We start from the raw sequence: 19122 nt of genomic DNA, 5'->3' as shown, positions 1-19122 counted from the left end.
TTTTCTTTACTATCTCTTAATATCAATGGACTCAATTCCCCAATAAAATACAAAGACTAACAGACTGGCTACACAAACAGGACCCAACATTTTGCTGCTTACAGGAAACCCACCTCATGGAAAAAGACAGAAAGTACCTCAGAGTAAAATGATGGAAAAATTTTCCAAGCAAATGTTCCAAAGAAACAAGCTGGAATTGCCATTCTAATATCAAATAAAAATGACTTCTAACCCAAAGTTATCAAAGAAGACAAGGAGGGGCACTTCATACTCATCAAAGGTAAAATATACCAAAATGAACTCTCAATTATGAATATCTATGCTCCAAATGCAAGGCCAGCCACATTCATTAAGAAACTTTAGTAAATCTCAAAGCACACATTGCACCTCACACAATAATAGAGGGAGACATCAACACCCCACTCTCATCAATGGACAGATCTTGGAAACAGAAACTAAACAAAGGCACATGGTAACTAACAGAACTTATGAAACAAATGGGTTTATCAGATATCTACAGAACATTTTACCCTAAAACAAAAGGATATAACTTTTTCTCAGTACCTCATGGTACTTGCTCCAAAATTGACCATATAATTGGTCTCAAAACAGGCCTCAACAGATACAAAAATATTGAAAATATCCCAAGCAGCCTATCAGATCACCATGGACTAAGGCTGATCTTCAATAACAGAATAAATAATAGAAAGTCAACATTCATGTGGAAACTGAACAACACTCTACTTAATGATAACTTGGTCAAGGAAGAAATGAAGAAAAAAAATAAAGACATTTCAGAATTTAATGAAAATGAAGCCACAGCATACCCAAACTTATGGGACACAATGAAATCAGTCCTAAGAGGAAAACCCTGAGTGCTTCCAAAAGGAAACAAGAGAGAACATATACTCGCAGCCACACAGCACACCTAGAAGCTCTGAAATGAAAGATAGCAAATTCACTCAAGAGGAGTAGAAGGTGAGAAATAATCAAACTCAGTGCTGAAATCAACCAAGTGGAAATTAAAAGAACTATTTAAAGATTCAACCAGTGTATGAGCTGATTTTTTGAGAAAATCATCAAGATAAATAAACCACTAGCCAGACTAACTAGAGGGCACAGGGACAGCATCCTAATTAACAAAATCAGAAATGAAAAGGGAGACATAACAACAGATCCTGGGGAAATCTAAAACACACTCAGATCCTTCTACAAAAGGCTATACTCAACAAAACTGGAAAACCTGGATGAAATGGACAAATTTCTAGACAGATATCAGGTACCAAAGTTAAATCAGGTTCATATTAATGACCTAAATAGTCCTATATTCTCTAAAGAAATGGAAGTAGTCATTAAGTCCCCCAACCAATAAATAAATAAATAAATAAATAAATAAATAAATAAATAGATAGATAAATAAATAAATAAATAAAAGTCCAGAACCACATAGGTTTAGTGTACAGTTCTATCAGACCTTCAAAGAAGACCTAATTCTAATTCTCCACAAACTATTCCATAAAATAGAAATAGAAGGTACTCTGCCCAATTCATGCTGTGAAGCCAAAATTACTCTGATAAGTAATCCACACAGAGATCCAACAAGGAAAGCGAAATTCAGAACCATTTTCCCATATGAATATTGATGCAAAAATACTCAATAAAATCCTGGCAAACCGATTCCAAGAACACATCAAAATGACTATCCATCATGACGAAGTAGGCTTCATCCCAGGGATGCAGGGATGGTTTAATATACCGAAATCTATCAATGTAATCCACTATATAAACCAACTCAAAGACAAAAAAACACATGGTAATCTTGATAGATGCTGAGAAAGCATTTGTCAAAATCCAACACCAATTCATGATAAAAGTCATGGAAATATCATGAATTCAAGGCCCATAACTAAACATAATAAAAGCAATCTACATGAAACTAATAGCCTACATCAAACTAAATGGAGAGAAATTCGATGCAGTCCCACTAAATTCAGGGACTAGACAAGGCTGCCCACTTTCTCCCTCTCTATTCAATATAGCACTTGAAGTCCTAGCCAAAGCAATTAGATAACAAAAGGAGATCAAGGGGATACAAATTGGAAAGGAAACAATCAAAATATCAATATTTGCAGATGATAAGATAGTAGATATAAGTGACCCTAAAAATTCCACGAGAGAATACCTAAACCTGATAAACAACTTCAGTGCAGTAGCTGGATATAAAATTAACTCAAACAAATCAGTGGTCTTTATCTACACAAAGTATAAACAGGCTGAGAAAGAAATTAGGTAAACAACACCCTTCACAATAGTAACAAATAATATAAAATACCTTGGTGTGACTGTAACTAAGGAAGTGAAAGATCTGTATGATTAGAACTTCAAAGCTCTAAAGAAAGAATCAAAGATCTCAGAAGATGGAAAGCTCTCCCATGCTCATGGGTTTGCAGAATCAATACAGTAAAAATGGCTATCTTGCCATCTACAGATTCAATGCAATCCCCATCAAAATTCCAACTCAATTCTTCACCAAATTAGAAAGGTCAATCTGCAATTTCATCTGGAATAACAAAAAAACCTAGGATAGCAAAAAACTATTCTCAATGATAAAAGAACCTCTGAGGGAATCACCATGCCTGACATTAAGCAGTACTACAGAATAGTTGTGGTAACAACTGCATGGTACTGGTACAGAGACAGACAGGTAGATCAATTAAATAGAATTGAAGCCCAGAAATGAACTCACACACCTATGGTCACTTGATCGTTTACAAGGGAGCTAAAATCATCCAGTGGAAAAAAAGACAGAATTTTCAACAAATGGTGCTGGCACAACTGGCAGTTATCATGTAGAAGAATGCGAATTGATCCATTCTTCTCTCCTTGTATAAAGCTCAAGTCTAAGCGGATCACAGAACTCCACATAAAATCAAACACTGAAACTTATAGAGGAGAAAGTGAGGAAGAGCCTCGAAGATATGAGCACAGGGGGAAAATTCCTAAACAGAACAGCAATGGCTTGTGCTGTAAGATCAAGAATCTACAAATGGGACTGCATAAAATTGCAAAGCTTCTGTAAAGCAAAAGATGCTGACAATAAGACCAAAACACGACCAACAGATTGTGAAAGGTTTTTACCAAACCTAAATCTGATAGGGGACTGATATCCAATATATACAAATATCTCAAGAAGTTGGACTCCAAAAGTTCCAATATCCCTATTACAACAAATGGGGTACACAGCTAAACAAAGAATTCTCAACTGAGGAATTCCGAAGGGCTGAGAAGCACCTGAAAAAATGTTCAACATTCTTAATCATCAGGGAAATGCAAATCAAAACAACCCTGAGATTCCAGCTCCCATCAGTCAGAATGGCTATGTTCAAAAATTCAGGTGACAGCAGATGCTGATGAGTATGTGGAGAAAAAGGAACACTCCTCCATTGCTTGTGGGATTACAAACTTGTACAACCACTCTGGAAATCAGTCTGGTGTTTCCTCAGAAAATTGGACATAGTACAACTGGAAGATCCAGCAATACTTCTCCTGGGCATATACCCACAAGGTGTTCCAACTGGTAATAAGGACACATGGTCCACTATGTTCATAACAGCCTTATTTATCATATCCAGAAGCTGGAAGGAACCCAGATAACCCTCAAAAGAGCAATGGATACAGAAAATGGGGTACATTTACACAATGGAGTACTACTCAGCTATTAAAGACAATGAATTTATAAAATTCTTAGGCAAATGGATGTATCTGGAAGATATCATCCTGAGTGAGGTAACCCAATCACCAAAGAACTTACTTGATATGCACTCACTGATAAGTTGATATTAACCCAGCAACTCTGAATACCCAACATACAATTTGCAAAACATAAGAAAATCAAGAAGAAGGAAAACCAAAGTGTGGATACTTCATTCCTCCTTAGAATAGGGAACAAAATACCCATGGAAATAGTTACAGTGACGAATTTTGGAGCTGAAATGAAAGGATGGACCATCTAGAAACTGCCCCAAACAAGGATCCATCCTATAATCAGCAACCAAATGCAGACACTATTGCATTTGCCAGCAAGATTTTGCTGAAAGGACCCTGACATAGCTGTCTCTGGTGAGGCTATGTCAGTGCCTGGCAAATACAGAAGTGGATGATCATTGTCATCTATTGGATGGAACACAGGGCCCGCAATGGAGGAGCTCGAGAAAGTACCCAAGAAGCTGAAGGGGTCTGCAACCCTATAGGTGTTACTACAATATGAACTAACCAGTACCCCCTGAGCTCATATCTCTAGCTGCATAGCTGCATATATAGCATAAGGGGACCTAGTCGTCCATCATTGGGAAGAGAGGCCCCTTGGTTTTGTATACTTTATATGCCCCAGTACAGGGGAAGGCCAGGTCCAAGAATTGGAGTGGGTGGGTAGGGGAGCAGGGCAGGGGGGAGGATAATAGGGGACTTTCAGGATAGCATTTGAAATTTAACTTAAGAAAATATCAATAAAAAATAGAAAAAAAAGATTAAAGGCATACTATGCATTTCATGAAAATAGCAAACAGATCCATCTCCCACACCCTGATGTGAGCCATTCCTCAATATAAACCAAAAAAAGTCCTTAAGAAAAATGTAACATCAAACAAACATGTTTCCAAAATTATTTTTTGAACAACAATGCTATGTTTTATCTTCAAAAATGTCAATTATAATGTCACCATTTTTCTGACTGTGTTTTATATATGTGTACAAATTACATACATTTTACATTAGATATGTTTTTGGTCAAAATTATTCAGTATCTAAACCATTTTAATTTAACTTCAAACATTTTAGCATATGCATGACAACTGAATTTTGGTTCCCAGAGAAGTACCTATTATACAGACATTAGACAAACAAAACATATATCGAAGCTGCAAGGAAGAAATATGGCTGTTTCTGGCACAACAGCATTTTTACTATCAACATAAAGTACAGAATGACTACCAACACAGGGAATCTCATGTAATTTGTAAATATGACCTAACTTGTTTCACAGTTGAAGTTTCCTTTAGTCTTCATTTTAAATATGGAAAGTCTGTTTGTTTTTCCTCATTGTTATGCTTACTTGTGAATTAAACTACATTTCTTTTCTTCCACTTACTGTGTTTCTTGTGATGCTTCTTTTACTTCTTTGTCACTTTTTCCATTTGTCTTTCTTGCTCATCATATTTTCTTTTCTTTTTTTTTTCCTGCACCTCCTTTTCATAATCTGATTCGAATGAGGATTCTGAAGAGGATGGATGGCTTTTTGTCAAAAGAAGCTTTCTTTTCTTTTCTTTTCTTTTCTTTTCTTTTCTTTTCTTTTCTTTTCTTTTCTTTTCTTTTCTTTTTTCTTTTGCTGTAGCTTTTGGTATATTTTTCTTTCTTGGTTTTATTCTTTGACTTCTTTTGGGGGAGAAGCTGCTTGCTCTGTGATTCTGATTCAGATGTGGAGCTTTCAGATGATTTGTATGAATGGCTCTTCTTTCTCTTTTGTTTTTTCTCTTATTTCTTGAGTTCATCCTCCAAATCAGAAAAACTGCTTGATGAATCAGATCTTGATGAAGCGGATGTATATCGACATGATTTCTTCTTTTTCTTTTTTGCTCTTTCCTTTCTTTTGTATGAACTCACATTTCCACTTAATGCTTTCTCTTTGTTATTCTCGAGCTCTTTGGTCCAAATTAGATTCATCTTTACTTCAAATTCAGTCAATGCCTTGGAGCCTTTCTTTTTATTCTGTAATTGTTTCTTTACTTCTTCCAAGGTAGGTGTTGGTCTATTCAGATAACCCCGTATAGTTGTACCTTAAGATTGACTTGCACCCCTCCATCTGGCCATTGCTATAGGAATCATATAAGCTACACAGGTATCCTGTTTCCCCATGGTGTCAGGTGATTCTCAGAGCCAACTATCACTTGCAAAGGAGAAGTTCAGGCACACTCCAAGTTCTCCATCCACTGATATATCAAGTACTCTCCATTCTATAATAGAAGCAAATCAAATAATTATAGAACACCTTTAAGATAAAACAGTATATAACCTTAATTGATATAACCATCAAGGAAGGAGAGGGGAAAAATATAAATGAAAACTATACACGAAAGGTGGGGAAGTGCCAGAGAAAACATGTGTTTTCATAACAGGCTAAGGACTGCTGCATTCAGGAAGTCATAATAGCTGAGGTTCCCAGGCCAATATCAATTGGACAATATTCATGCAGAGTTGAAAAGAATTACAAAGCCTTTAAGTCCAAGAGAGGAGTGATTAGCAGTTTGAGGGTTCTAGGGATAGACAGTCAGTCTATTAAGGGTGTGACCACTGGTAGGCTTACCTGCTCTAGTGGATGTCCACATAACCATGAATAGCACATTTTAGAGACAGAAGGTTATTAAAAAAGAAAACTCAAAATTTGGGACTTGGGGATAGATATGTTGAATGTATTTTTTATATGTCATGTATGTGTCTGACACCAGAAGTGTTTGGTTGTGAGGAGCAGGTGTGGCAGCAGTCTCAAGATGGTGCCCGGGACTGTAGCCAAGTCTTATGACTTGCACCTGACTTCCTCATACACCTGAAAATAAGCCACATCCATCGTGAGAGCTACGCAGGCGCACCATGACGCAAGATCAGGCCATTTGACAAAGGCCAATGAACTGAGATTACGTGGACTGGGCTAATGGGGTGTTGTTGAGGGGTTATATAAGGGATTGTGATTGGGGGCTAGAGGGAGATTCCTGCTTGCATGTTGAAAGGTTCCTGAATAAACTGCTTTGAGAAGAATGCTTGTCATCGCTCTTTTCTGCTGGTCAGAGACAGAAGTAACAAATGGTGGCTCATACAGGGACTTTCAGAACTCATCGGAGTCAGGGCAGCTAGCTGGTACGTTCCCAGGTAAGTGGGACAAGTTAAGTTCTCAGATTGAGACTATAAGGTTTCTGGTTTGGGGACAAGTTAAGTTCTCGGATTGAGATGATAAGGCTCCCAGTTTTGGGACAAGTTGCACCAAGCACCATGGGAAATTCAACCTCAGGTCAAACAGTTGCGCCAAGCCCTTAAGGACTTGCTGAAAGTGAAAGGAATTGGGCTGAAAAAAGGAGGTCCTGGAGAACTTTTTAAAAGAAGTGGATCAGGTCACTCCTTGGGTCTCTGTATCAGGACATCTTACAGGGCCCAGTTGGGAGAAGTTAGTGAAGGACTTGAAGTTTGCAGAAGAACAGGGAGTTCTCGCTAAAGGGCTGCTGCCAGTGTCGAAGCTAGTACAGAAGTGTATCGAGGTTAAGGAAAGATGTGGAGTGGAACTCCAAAAGGGCAATGAGGCACTGAATCAGGTGAGAGAGGAGCGATCCCAAAAGTCAGAGGCAGAAGGAAGTTCTAGTGATGGAGATATGTGTATGGACGATCTGGAGAGCATAGCTGACAGTCTAGAGAAAGTGAAAATGAAGGTAGAAACTTTGGCGCCAGGGCCGCCATGGCCGCCTCTGTATGCCCCTGATGGAGCATCAGGGCTTAGTCTGCATTCAGAAACCTGGAGGGAACTGTGAGCCCAGTGCTTTCCTGTATTTCAGGATGCACAGGGAGGTCATTATCATGAGTGGCTTGATTGGAAGATTGTTCAAAGATTAGCGGAAGGGGTTCGTACTTACGGTTTCAGCACTGCTTTTGTAAGAGTGCAATTAGAGAACCTGTACCGCTACTGCATGACTCCAAGTGATTGGCAGAATCTGGCTCGTGCCTGCTTGTCACCAGGCCAATATCTAAACTGGAAGGCATTTTTCATTGAGTTTGCTGCCGAGCAAGCAGTGATCAACGCTGGCAACAGCCAGCCAGCCTGGGATCAAGACATGCTGCTGGGATAAGGGAGATTTATAGCAACTCAAACTAATTATCCCATCCAAGTGTATGAGCAAGTTAATAACATAGGGACTAAAGCATGGACGTTTCTTCTGAATAGAGGAGAGGTGAGTGGGAACCTGAACAAGATTGTTCAGGGGCCCACTGAGCCCTTTGCTGACTTTGTGGCTCATCTTGTAGAGGCAGGAGGCTGTGTTTTTGGAGACCCTGATGCTGCCATGCCTCTACTGAAGCCGCTGATTTTTGAACAGTGCACCAAAGAATGCAGGCGAGCAATTAATCCATATAAGCATAAAGGATTAGAGGTCTGGATGGAAATATGCAGAGAAATAGGAGGATCTCTTTCTAATTCTGGTCTGGCTGCCACTGTCATACATATGTCACAAGGAAAAGGTGGCCAGCAGAATAATAACTGTTTTAAATGTGGACAGCCAGGCCACATGAAACATCAATGCCCACAATTGAATGGTGCCAGAAACCAGCGACCAAAAGTGCCCGGGTTATGTCCTAGATGCAAAAAAGGAAATCATTGGGTCAGTGAGTGTAGGTCAGTTAAAGATATTCATGGACAGCCTCTTGCTCCTGGATATGGTGGTTCCCGGCCAAAAAACTTGAAAAGGGGCCCCCGACCCCAGGGCCCTCAAATATATGGGGCAGTAGCTGAGGGATGGCCCAATTTGAGACCACCAATGCAATGGAGTCACCCCGGAGAGCAACAACAGGGAGTGCAGGACTGGACCTCTGTTCCACCACCCGACTCGCATTAACATCCCGCATGGGAGTCCAGCTGGTGGACACAGACTTTAAAGGCCCACTGCCAGCTGATATGGTGGAACTGATTTTGGGAAGGAGCTCTGTTACCATGCAAGGATTAATAGTTCATCCTGGAGTAATTGATTCAGTCTTTACAGGAAAGGTTAAGATTATGGTATATTCCCCTAGAGGCATCTTTGTCATTTCCCCTGGTGATAGAATAGCTCAATTGCTCCTTTTGCCCAGCTGTCACTCTCAATTTCCAGCCAAAGTTTCAGAACAGGGAGACGAGGGATTTGGCTCTACTGAGACCTCCAATATATTTTGCTGTCTAAATCTTGATACCCGACCCCTATTGAAGCTCAGGATTGAAGGAAAAGCTATATTTCGTCTCCTAGATACTGGTGCTGATTGTAGTATCATCAGTACCAGAGATTGGCCTTCTGGTTGGCCTAAGCAACAGTCAGAACAAACTCTTAGAGGACTCGGGTACACTCAGTTGCCCGGAATGAGTTCCTGCTTCCTATATTGTAAGGACGAAGAAGGACATTCTGGACAGTTTCAGCCATATGTGTTGGCTGTTCCCGTCTCTCTGTGGGGCCGTGATATGATGACTCAGATGGGCTTTGTTCTGACTAATGAAGGAGGGTATGGCAGCAAGGCCCATGACATGATGCTGGACATGGGATATATTCCCGGATAAGCATTAGGGCAGTTTCTGCAAGGTAGAACCTCTCCAGTGCTGGTTCGCAAAAAGAATGATCGGGCTGGACAGGGTTTTTCCTAGGGGCCACTGAGGGAGTATTACCTATTACATGGAAGACTGAGGATCCAGTATGGGTGCCTCAGTGGCCACTCCCCTCATAAATATTAAAAGCCGTGAAAGAGCTGGTACAAGAACAATTGGAGTTGGGACATATTCGGCCCTCTACATCTCCCTGGAATACTCCAATATTTGTTATAAAGAAAAAAAAATCAGGAAAATGGAGACCTTTGCATGATTTGAGAGAAATAAATAAGCAAATGATCTTGATGGGGCCAGTGCAGAGGGGCCTGCCATTGCCTTCGGCCTTGCCCCAAAATTGGTCCATTATAGTTTTAGATATTAAAGATTGTTTTTTCTCTATCCCGTTGCATCCAAATGATATGGTAAGATTTACCTTTACTGTCCCCTCCAAAAATCATGCTGAACTTGATAAAAGGTTTGAGTGGACAGTTCTACCACAAGGGATGGTGAACAGTCCCACTATATGTCAACTCTATGTTGATGCAGCTCTGAAAGGATTTTGAGAGCAATTTCCAAACATGAAGTGTTATCACTATATGGATGATATACTTCTTGCCGCTTCCAGGGATGCCTTGCTTGATGAAGCTTATAGCTTTGTGGTGACACAGTTGAAGGAACAGAATTTTGTAGTGGCCCCAGAAAATGTGCAAAAGGATGTTGTAGTGAATTATTTAGGAACAAAAGTTACAGCAAAATATGTGTCCCCTCAAAAGATTCAGTTTCACACAGATGGATTATGCACCCTGAATGATTTTCAAAAGTTATTGGGAGATATTCAATAGGTCTGACCCTATCTTTCTTTGAACAATAAACAATTACAGCCATTATATGATATCTTACCAGGCAATACAGATTTAAAGTCTCCCAGATATCTTACTGATGCTGCCAGGAAGGCTTTGTTGTTAGTAGAACAGTGTATTCAGAGTGCTGCCTTAAAATGCCGAGATGAGTCCAAACAGTTTACCTTGTGCGTACTGCAAACAGAGTCACAACCCACTGGGGTTTTATGGCAGGGAGCTCCCCTGTTATGGATACACCTAAAAATCTCCCCAGCCAAGACACTTGTTTATTATCCTGCCTCAGTAGCTCAGTTGGCTCTGATTGGTATACAGCAAAGCATGCAGTTTTTTGGAGTTGCACCTGAAAGTCTAATGCTAAGCAAATTGAAGTATAAACAGCCACGGAGGATAATTGGGCTATTTTGAGGTGTAGTTTTCAAGGCCTTATAGATAATCATTACCCCAAGGATCCAATATTACAGTTGGTTAAAGTACATCCAGTAATATTTCCTCATATTACTGCTAGATATCCATTGCCAAATGCTCCTCTTGTTTTTACAGATGGTTCTAAAACAGGACAAGAAGCCTATTTAATAACAGGATTATCCCCAGTTACCATTCAGTTTCCCCCTGCATCTCCACAAGTCATTGAATTGCAAATTGTGATTAAAGTATTTGAATTAATTCCAGGTCCCTTTAATTTGATTTCTGATAGCCAGTATGTTGTAAATATGCTGCAGTGTTTCTAGATAGTTGGCAAAATAAATTTGAGATCTACCATTGGAGAATTAGTTATTAAGTTGCAAAGAATTATTTTGAATCAGCATTCACCCTTTTTTATTCAACATATTCGTGCTCATACTGGATTGCCAGGACCCCTTGCAGAAGGGAATGATATAGTTGATAAAGCTTCCAGAAAATGCATGGCCTTTTTAATGGTCTCATCTATTGATTTGGCTCGTGATTTTCATGCACAATTTCATGTTAATTCAAAGACTTTGTCATCACGATTTAAAATTTCTCGAGCAGAGGCGAGAGAGATCGTGAAGACATGCAAAACCTGTGCCCCTTTATTGCCTCAAGTCAGTATGGGGGTTAACCCCCGGGGATTGCACCCCCTACATTCATGGCAAATGAATGTTACCCATTTTTCTTGAGTATGGAAAGTTAAAATATATTCATGTTTCCATAGATACAGCCTCTGGCATTATTTTTGCCTCCTTACAGACAGGCAAGAAGGCACGCCAGGTCATTGCACATTGTTTTGAGGCTTGGGGTGACTGGGGACAGCCTATAGAACTAAAGACTGATAATGGACCAGCCTATACTTTGGCCTCTTTTGTTTCCTTTTGGAAGATGATGGGTGTCCATCTGGTGAATGGGTTGCCATACAACCCTCAGGGCTAAGGCATTATTGAAGAAGCCCATCATATTTTAAAAGAATATTTAATTAAACAAAAGGGGGGAATTGCCCCTGCTGGGTCCACACCAAGAGAGAGATTAGTCATTGCCTTATTTACTTTGAATTTTTTGAATGAAGATAAACAAGGGCATGTTGCAGCTGAGCGACATGTTAATCCTGATATTTCTCCAAAAGGCATGGTCATGTAGAAGGATATCTTAACTGGTCGTTGGAAGGGCTCTGACCCAGTGTTGGTTTGGGCAAGAGGGTCTGTTTGTGTGTTTCCCCAGGATCACTGATAACCACTGTGGATCCCAGAACAGCTGACCAGAGCAATTCAAAACAAGCAGAACAATGAGGACATGGATATTCCTGTGGCTGGGAATGCTCCTGCTAGTGAGAACTAAAGAGCTACGTTGGGGAATTATGGCTGTGTTCCTGAAACCCATGTCTTTGATGCATTCGGCGCCAGTGTTTCCTCTATTCTTTACATTTAATGCTTCGTTACAATTGCATTTTTTCCAATGGGATGGAGAAATAGCTCCAGTGTAGGAATCTATGTAGCTTCACCTAAAGGGATTGTTGTGTTTTCAGATGATTCAAAATATTTCACAGATGAGTGATTGTGTACAGCTGTATAATCAGATCACAGCATGGTTTGATATGCCAGTTGAGAGTTATACTAAAGCTAATGATACCTGGATTTGAGGGGGGTATCCTGCCAGTATATACAAGGGCAATGGCACTATACCATCCCAACCTAGATGGGCCCACTTTTTGTAGGGGTGTTCGTGATTCTCTTCCACCTTGAACAGGCTGTCAATCTAGAAAAGTAGCTTTGGCAGTGAAGAATTATTTTTCTTTTCCCCCTTATATAGGTACACCTCATAACAGTTCCTTTTCAGGATATAATTGTAAATATCAAAACCCAGCTCAAGTAGGAGCTAGTAATCCTTTTAATGTATGGTTGTTATGTGGGGTGAATGGTAGTTGCACAGATCTTTCCCCCTTAAGCATGGTGGCAGGAGGGGCCTGGGGCAATGCAAGATTTTATTGGAATGGTTCTAGTGTGTTTGAGTCTTCTGTATTTCAATTTGCTGTAGAGAGGAATGTTTCTTTTCAAGTTACACCTATTTGTATGTGGCCTCCTTGTGTTTATTGTTTATAATGGTAGTTATGAGGATAGTATAATTAATTTTAGTAGTGATAATTGCTTTTATAGTATGTGCTGGAATGCATCTTTGCATCATTTAGCTGTTGTTACTAGGATGCCTAGTTTTGTACCCTGGCCTGTTCAGGCACATTGTGCTATGACTTTGTTCAGACCTAAAAGGGATTTTTGACATTACTTCGGCCATTGTCACTGCTATAGCAGTTTCTGCCACCGCAGCCACGGCTGTGGTCATATCCCTTATTGAGACAATCAATCGTCCATATTAATTTCACTTGTGTCGACATGTCCATGGCTGAAAGGCTGGCCAGCTAGATTGCCACAGCAGTTTTCCACCTGTAAGAGTGGGCTGGCATTGGTGGACTTGCCATGTGCCCAATTCTCATCAGTGTCCTGGCCTTCTAGTACATCTGCCGCCTGCAGAGTTGTCAGCACAGAGCCCAAGCCTTGATGATACAGGCTTTTGCGGCAGTGGAAACAGGAAAATCTCCTCAAGTGTGGCTTGACATGCTAAAGAAGTAGTCAATGATGGATAAGACTCTTCGGGCATGTCACCAACCTAAGACAAGGATCAAACCAATGCTGTTTGTCTCCAAATGACAGGTAAGGGGCATTGCCACAGGGGGCAACTTAAGACAGGCATTCTCTCTGCCAATAAGTAAAGAAGGGAGAGATGTGAGGAGCAGGTATGGCAGCAGTCCCAAGATGGTGCCTGGGACTGCAGCCAAGTCTTATGACTTGCACCTGACTTCCTCATACACCTGAAAATAAGCCACGTCCATTGTGAGAGCTGTACAGGCACACCATGATGCAAGATCAGGCCATTTGACAAAGGCCAATGAACTGAGATTACACAGAATGCACTGATGGGGCATGGTTGAGGTGTTATATAAGGGATTGTGATTGGGGGCTAGAGGGAGATTCTTGCTTGCCTGTTGAAAGGTTCCTGAGTAAACTGCTTTGAGAAGAATGCTGTGTCGTCACTCTTTTCTGCTGGTCGGAGACAGAAACAACATTTGGTAACTATTTGTGGGTCTAAAATGGGGTCCAGTGTCTACTCAGTGCTAGAGCCACTGGGAGAGGCAGACACAGGCAGTCTGACTGCACTGTAGACCCCAAGGAACTACCAGGTTGACGTTGGACTGTTAGAAGCCTTGGGATCCTGCTCTGGGGGGTAGGAAAACACACAGGTTGGGGCTCCGTGGAACTGTTGGAGTTGGGAGTCTCCTGGGCACCACTGACGCTGCTGGGCACTGTGGAAGAGCTGATTCTGGTGTCCCTGGGCCACACAGGAGCCAGTTAAGACAGATTCTTGCTCTTCGACCTCATAGATGCAGTTGTATGTAGCAGAATAGCTGAGAACAAAGTGGGAACTCTTGGAGGACTCTGGCCTGGAGACAAAGGAAAAAGGGCAGGAAGGAGAACTCTGGCAGGTTACCACAGGGAAGAGAACAATTGGCTAGCAAGGCTGTTTGCTTGGTGTGTGACTTGGTTTGGCTAGTGGCCATGATTGGAGTGCAGGGAAGTCTCCTGGCAGGGTGTTAGACACAAGGCAGTTTGTTAGTGGATCTGATGAGAAGATATGGTTCATGTTTTTAAGGTGTTTATTGTAGAAAGGCAGAGAAAGGGAGAAGTGTACAGAAGTAGAAGGCGGCCATGGCAACATGGAAAGACAGAGGAAGGGAAGGTGGAGTGCAGGGGAGCAAGGGAGCAAGGGAATAAGACATAAGAGAGCAAAAGGGGAAGGAGAGGGCAAGCAGCTCCTTTTATAGTAGGCTGAACCATCCTGGCTGTTGCCAGGTAACTGTGGAGAGGAGCATACCTGGCTGCTCTGTTGTCAGGTAAGTATCAAGTCGGAGTCCAGGCAGAATACCAGAAGCTTGGGGCATTGCCTAAGTGACTGATGGTCACACACTTCTCTGCATGGTGCTGTGGGAGGCTGTAACTGCAACAGGAGCCAGGAGCCTAGGAGGCATGGCCGAACCCCTACCATCCCATGAAGGCAGAAATCACAGCCTACCAGGTCTCTGGGGTTCCAGGCCTGTGTTTGACTGGAGACCAGGCTGTCTGTTCACAGTTCACTGCCCCACAATTATTTCTTTTACATAGCCTTATACATACAATTTTCTCTGTTCTTTCATCCCTGTCTTACATGTTTCACACAAGTAAACTGACATCTAAAAATCTGTACCAGACAGAATGATCTTTTTTAACCTAGGTAAGTACAGAAAAGTCTACCCCTACTTCTTTTGCAGTGCTATACATGAAACATCCTTCTTTTTCACTTCTTATATCTAAATCATTACTAGATTGGTCTGTTGAGATCTTTATGATAGCTCTCCTTCTAAACCCTTCCTTCAAAATATCCTTCACATGAGCTTTTGCTGGGATGCTACTCCTTCACACTTCACATCAATCTTGAGTAACTATTAAATATCTGAAATCAAGGACTGCTTTAACCACTGTAATGAATTTTCTCATCTAATCTCTAGCCTCAGGCATTGAAATTGATCCTATTTGCTATACCTGTTTCACAGGTAAACTGAGGATAAGAAAATTTGACCATAACTAAAACAGAAATAGAGCTAAAATTAAAGTATAAACAAATCATAAAGGCCTCCACATTTTTAAATCCTGTGCATATAAATTAGTAAGGCCATTTATATTTTCTATCTTCCTTTGCAGGCCTACAATAATCTGAGGGATCATGAAAAATATAGAAGCATTACATTTTATGAGATCCCAATATTATTGCTATTAAAGGCATTATTTGAATTGCCTTTTATCTCCTAGTTAGTTTCATGTACTCATTGTTTCCAGTTCTCTGTACATGGAACATGCTACTTTCCAAACTTGCCCATTATACTTAAATTCACTCATGCTTCAGATTTCAGTATCATTGCCTCAGAAATAAAATAAAAACTGTAGAAATAATTATATAACATCTGCCATTTTATAAGATACTATTTTCTAACACCAACAATTTCATATAATTCAACCTAATAACAATTTAATTCACTTTTGGCTACCTTTCACACTCATTTTTTTACATGTCAGTATATTTTTCTTAATTTATAGGACTTAATAAATTGGTAATCATTTCTTGTGTATGAATAGTGTATCAGTTTATAAACATAAGGCCATGAGGAACAAACTTTTGTTTTGACTTTTTCTGGTTCCTATGGTGTACCCAATATACATCATAATCTAGACCATATTAAATACTCCATAAATACTTGCTTAATTAAAAAACAAGAATTGATGCACAGATTGATTAGCTATGTGAAAAGGACATTCAGAAGGAGATTCTTTGAGGTAACCTTTTATTTTTTATTTATTTTAAGATAGTATTTCATTATGGTAATCTGGGTGGCCTCGAAATTTCTATGTCAAATAAGTTTTGCCTGAAACTTACAGAGACCTGCCTGCAACCTCCTCCTAAGTGCTAGGATCAAAGGTGTGTGCCACTGTATTCAAACAGAGTTAGTCATTTTTGTGCATAAATTTGGAAATAGACAAATTCACCTTGGGAATGAAATAATGAAGGACATGTCAAGAAGGGTAAACAGCATTTTAAAAAATACTGGGATTCTAAAATATACCATGCAATTAGAGTTGCAGAATATGACACAAGATGGTAGGAGGTTGGCAGTATGGCTTCATAGGAAGTTAAAAGCTTGAGAGGCCCTTCTGATTCATTTGGAAATCTTTGTTCTGTAGTTTATAATAAACCAATGCAGCCTATTAAGCATAAGATAAAGATGACAAAGTACATAATAGATTTTTTTCTGAGGGTCTCTATCTTCACTTCTGACCTGTTAAATAACTTATATACCTACCCATCACAATCACTACAGTAGAGAAATGCCAGTGACTATGACACTTTTCAGTGTTTGATTTTCTGTTTTCTTGATCTTATTCTCCATGTCATTATGTTTTATCTGACTTCTATCAGGTGTTCTGTCCTTTTCATTCTTACTTATACCACAAAGACCTGTCCAACATTGTTGTCCTTTTGACTTAAATATCAGAATCCCATGAACACATCAATTACATTGCATTTGATCATTCATTCTGTTATTCTAAATATACAGTAACATAATTTATTATAATTTAGTTCCTTGAACTTAGTATATCACTTAGAAAATCAGCAAAACCAGTTCAGAAAGTATGGATTTATGGTAAGAAGGTTAAGTTTATCTAGGGATACATACAGGGAGGTTAATGGTAAAATGTTATTTTAATCAACAAAGTGGCATGTGCATAATGTGACTATTTAAGAGACCGTTATTTACATAATCAAAGATCAATTGAAATTAGGTAAGACTGAGGGAATGAATATATTTATACATTTTGGTAGTTACTAATGAAATATTTTAAATAAAACCAGGTATGCAATGAAAATTTAAAATAGTAAAATATGTCTGATGTATGTGAAGATTACTGTGCTAATTAGTAAACAATTACATATAAGTGGCAGAGGGGAGAAAGGAACCAAGGGCAAGACTCTAACATGAGATACTAGACAAAAGCCATATCATTGATAAGGTAATGAGAAAATGCAATATTGTAATGTCCATTACAAGTTTCTGTTTTAGACTTAGGGTTTGAAAAGTTCTAGAAACCAGAACAAATTTACATGTAGAACACTGGATGTACTGGCATAGTTACTCTGAATATGAACTGAATTAGAGGTATACTATCAGCTCAAGAGTGATGGTAGAAGGTATGAGAGAAAATTAAAGTATAACATTAAGGAAGATATCAAATTAAATTTTAGAGGATTGTGTTTTAGAGTCAGCAACGTGGGGACTGAAAGAGACAAAAAATTGATAAAGACTAATCTATAAAATTTGTGAGATATGAATAAGAAATCAGTGTAAGCAACATAAAAACAACAATCCCATCAAGTTTGTATTGTTTAGTTCCTATGATAAACAAGCATTTCCTCTACCTTTATATATTCAGAAAAAAAGGAAAGAAAATAAGTGAGGAAAACAAGTGCAATAGATGATCAAATAAATTTACATATAAAATATGCATTAAATTCTACTTTTAAGAAACCATGAGCAACCTCTAATACAACTTCAATTATTCCAAATTAGAATATATATTCAAAATTATCTACATGTTTGTTCAAACTTTATTTAAAGCCATTGAATTATTTGATCATGTTTATGATTATGCTTTTTAATTCTGTCAATGGGGTTCACCTATGGAATATGCACTGGAGAATATTTCCATAGAACTTGTGGATTTTGAAAGACACATATTGTTTTGTTTGTTTTTCTGTGAAGCAACCTGGGCATATGGACTGCTTTTATTGGTTATGTGTCTGACATGATTCTATTTTGCCTCTTTTAACTAGAATTTTGGTTCTGTTTTTGCTATTTCTCAAGCTTGGTTCATTTTACACTTGATCTGCAGTTCTTTAGATACCATGAGTTGATTTTGCTTAGAAGAATGGATAACCAAGAAAATATGTGAACATGATTCTTGGCTGGGTCTATCTGGGCTGATACATTTGTGCATGTGCACAGGATGTTTAGAACACAGCTTATTTATAGAGAAGCACAAATGGATGTTGGAACAAAAAACATTTAACAGCAGTAATTAATTTTTAGCATGCAACAAACAAAGTTTAATTAGAAATCAAATGTAATGACACTACAATGTTTCTACAATACTTTTGTAAGTTAGATTTTGTGATTTTACTACAGTCTTGATTAATAACATATATTATTTCTACTTTGAAATACATATACCAGCATGCTATACAATGCCAAGAAATGCTTCCTGAAACACAGAGCTCAGATGAGACACTATTGTTTATACTGTACTGTAGTGGTTGCTATACAATTTCCTTAGGAATTACTGCTGTAGATGTGCACCATGAATAAGACAACTCTTTTTTTTTGTTTTGATTTATTTATTTATTTACTTATTTATTTACAGTCATTATCCCCCTCCCAGTCCACGCTCTGACTATTCCTCATCCCATTCTTCCTCCCATATCTCCATATCTCCAAGAGAATGTCCCAGTTCCCTACCCCACCATGCCTCCCCATTCCCTGGGGCCTTGGTGTCCAGGTTAGTTGAGACTTCTGGTCTTCCTATAGGGTTGCCCTTCCTCTCAGCTTCTTCTAGCCTTTCCCTAATTCAACCACAGGGTCCCACAGATTCTGTCCATTGGTTGGGTGTGAGTATCTGCATCTGACTCTTTCAGCTACTTGTTTGGCCTCTCAGAGGGCAGCCCAATCAAAAATTGGGTTATAGAACTAAACAGAAAATTTACAAAAGAATCTTGAATGGATGAGAAAAACTTTTAGAAATGTTCAAAGTTCTTAGTGAT

General features: G+C 39.3%; 1 pseudogene; it reads right to left on the bottom strand.

Moving 5' to 3' along the window:
• Positions 1–5117: 5117 nt before the first annotated feature.
• Positions 5118–5910, bottom strand: LOC110286369 (annotated as a pseudogene).
• Positions 5911–19122: the final 13212 nt, after the last annotated feature.

This window comes from Mus caroli, chromosome X (genome assembly GCF_900094665.2).
Source record: "Mus caroli chromosome X, CAROLI_EIJ_v1.1, whole genome shotgun sequence".
NCBI lineage: Eukaryota > Metazoa > Chordata > Mammalia > Rodentia > Muridae > Mus > Mus caroli.
Note: the sequence above shows the minus strand (reverse complement) of the source record. Positions and strands in the feature narration are given on the sequence as shown.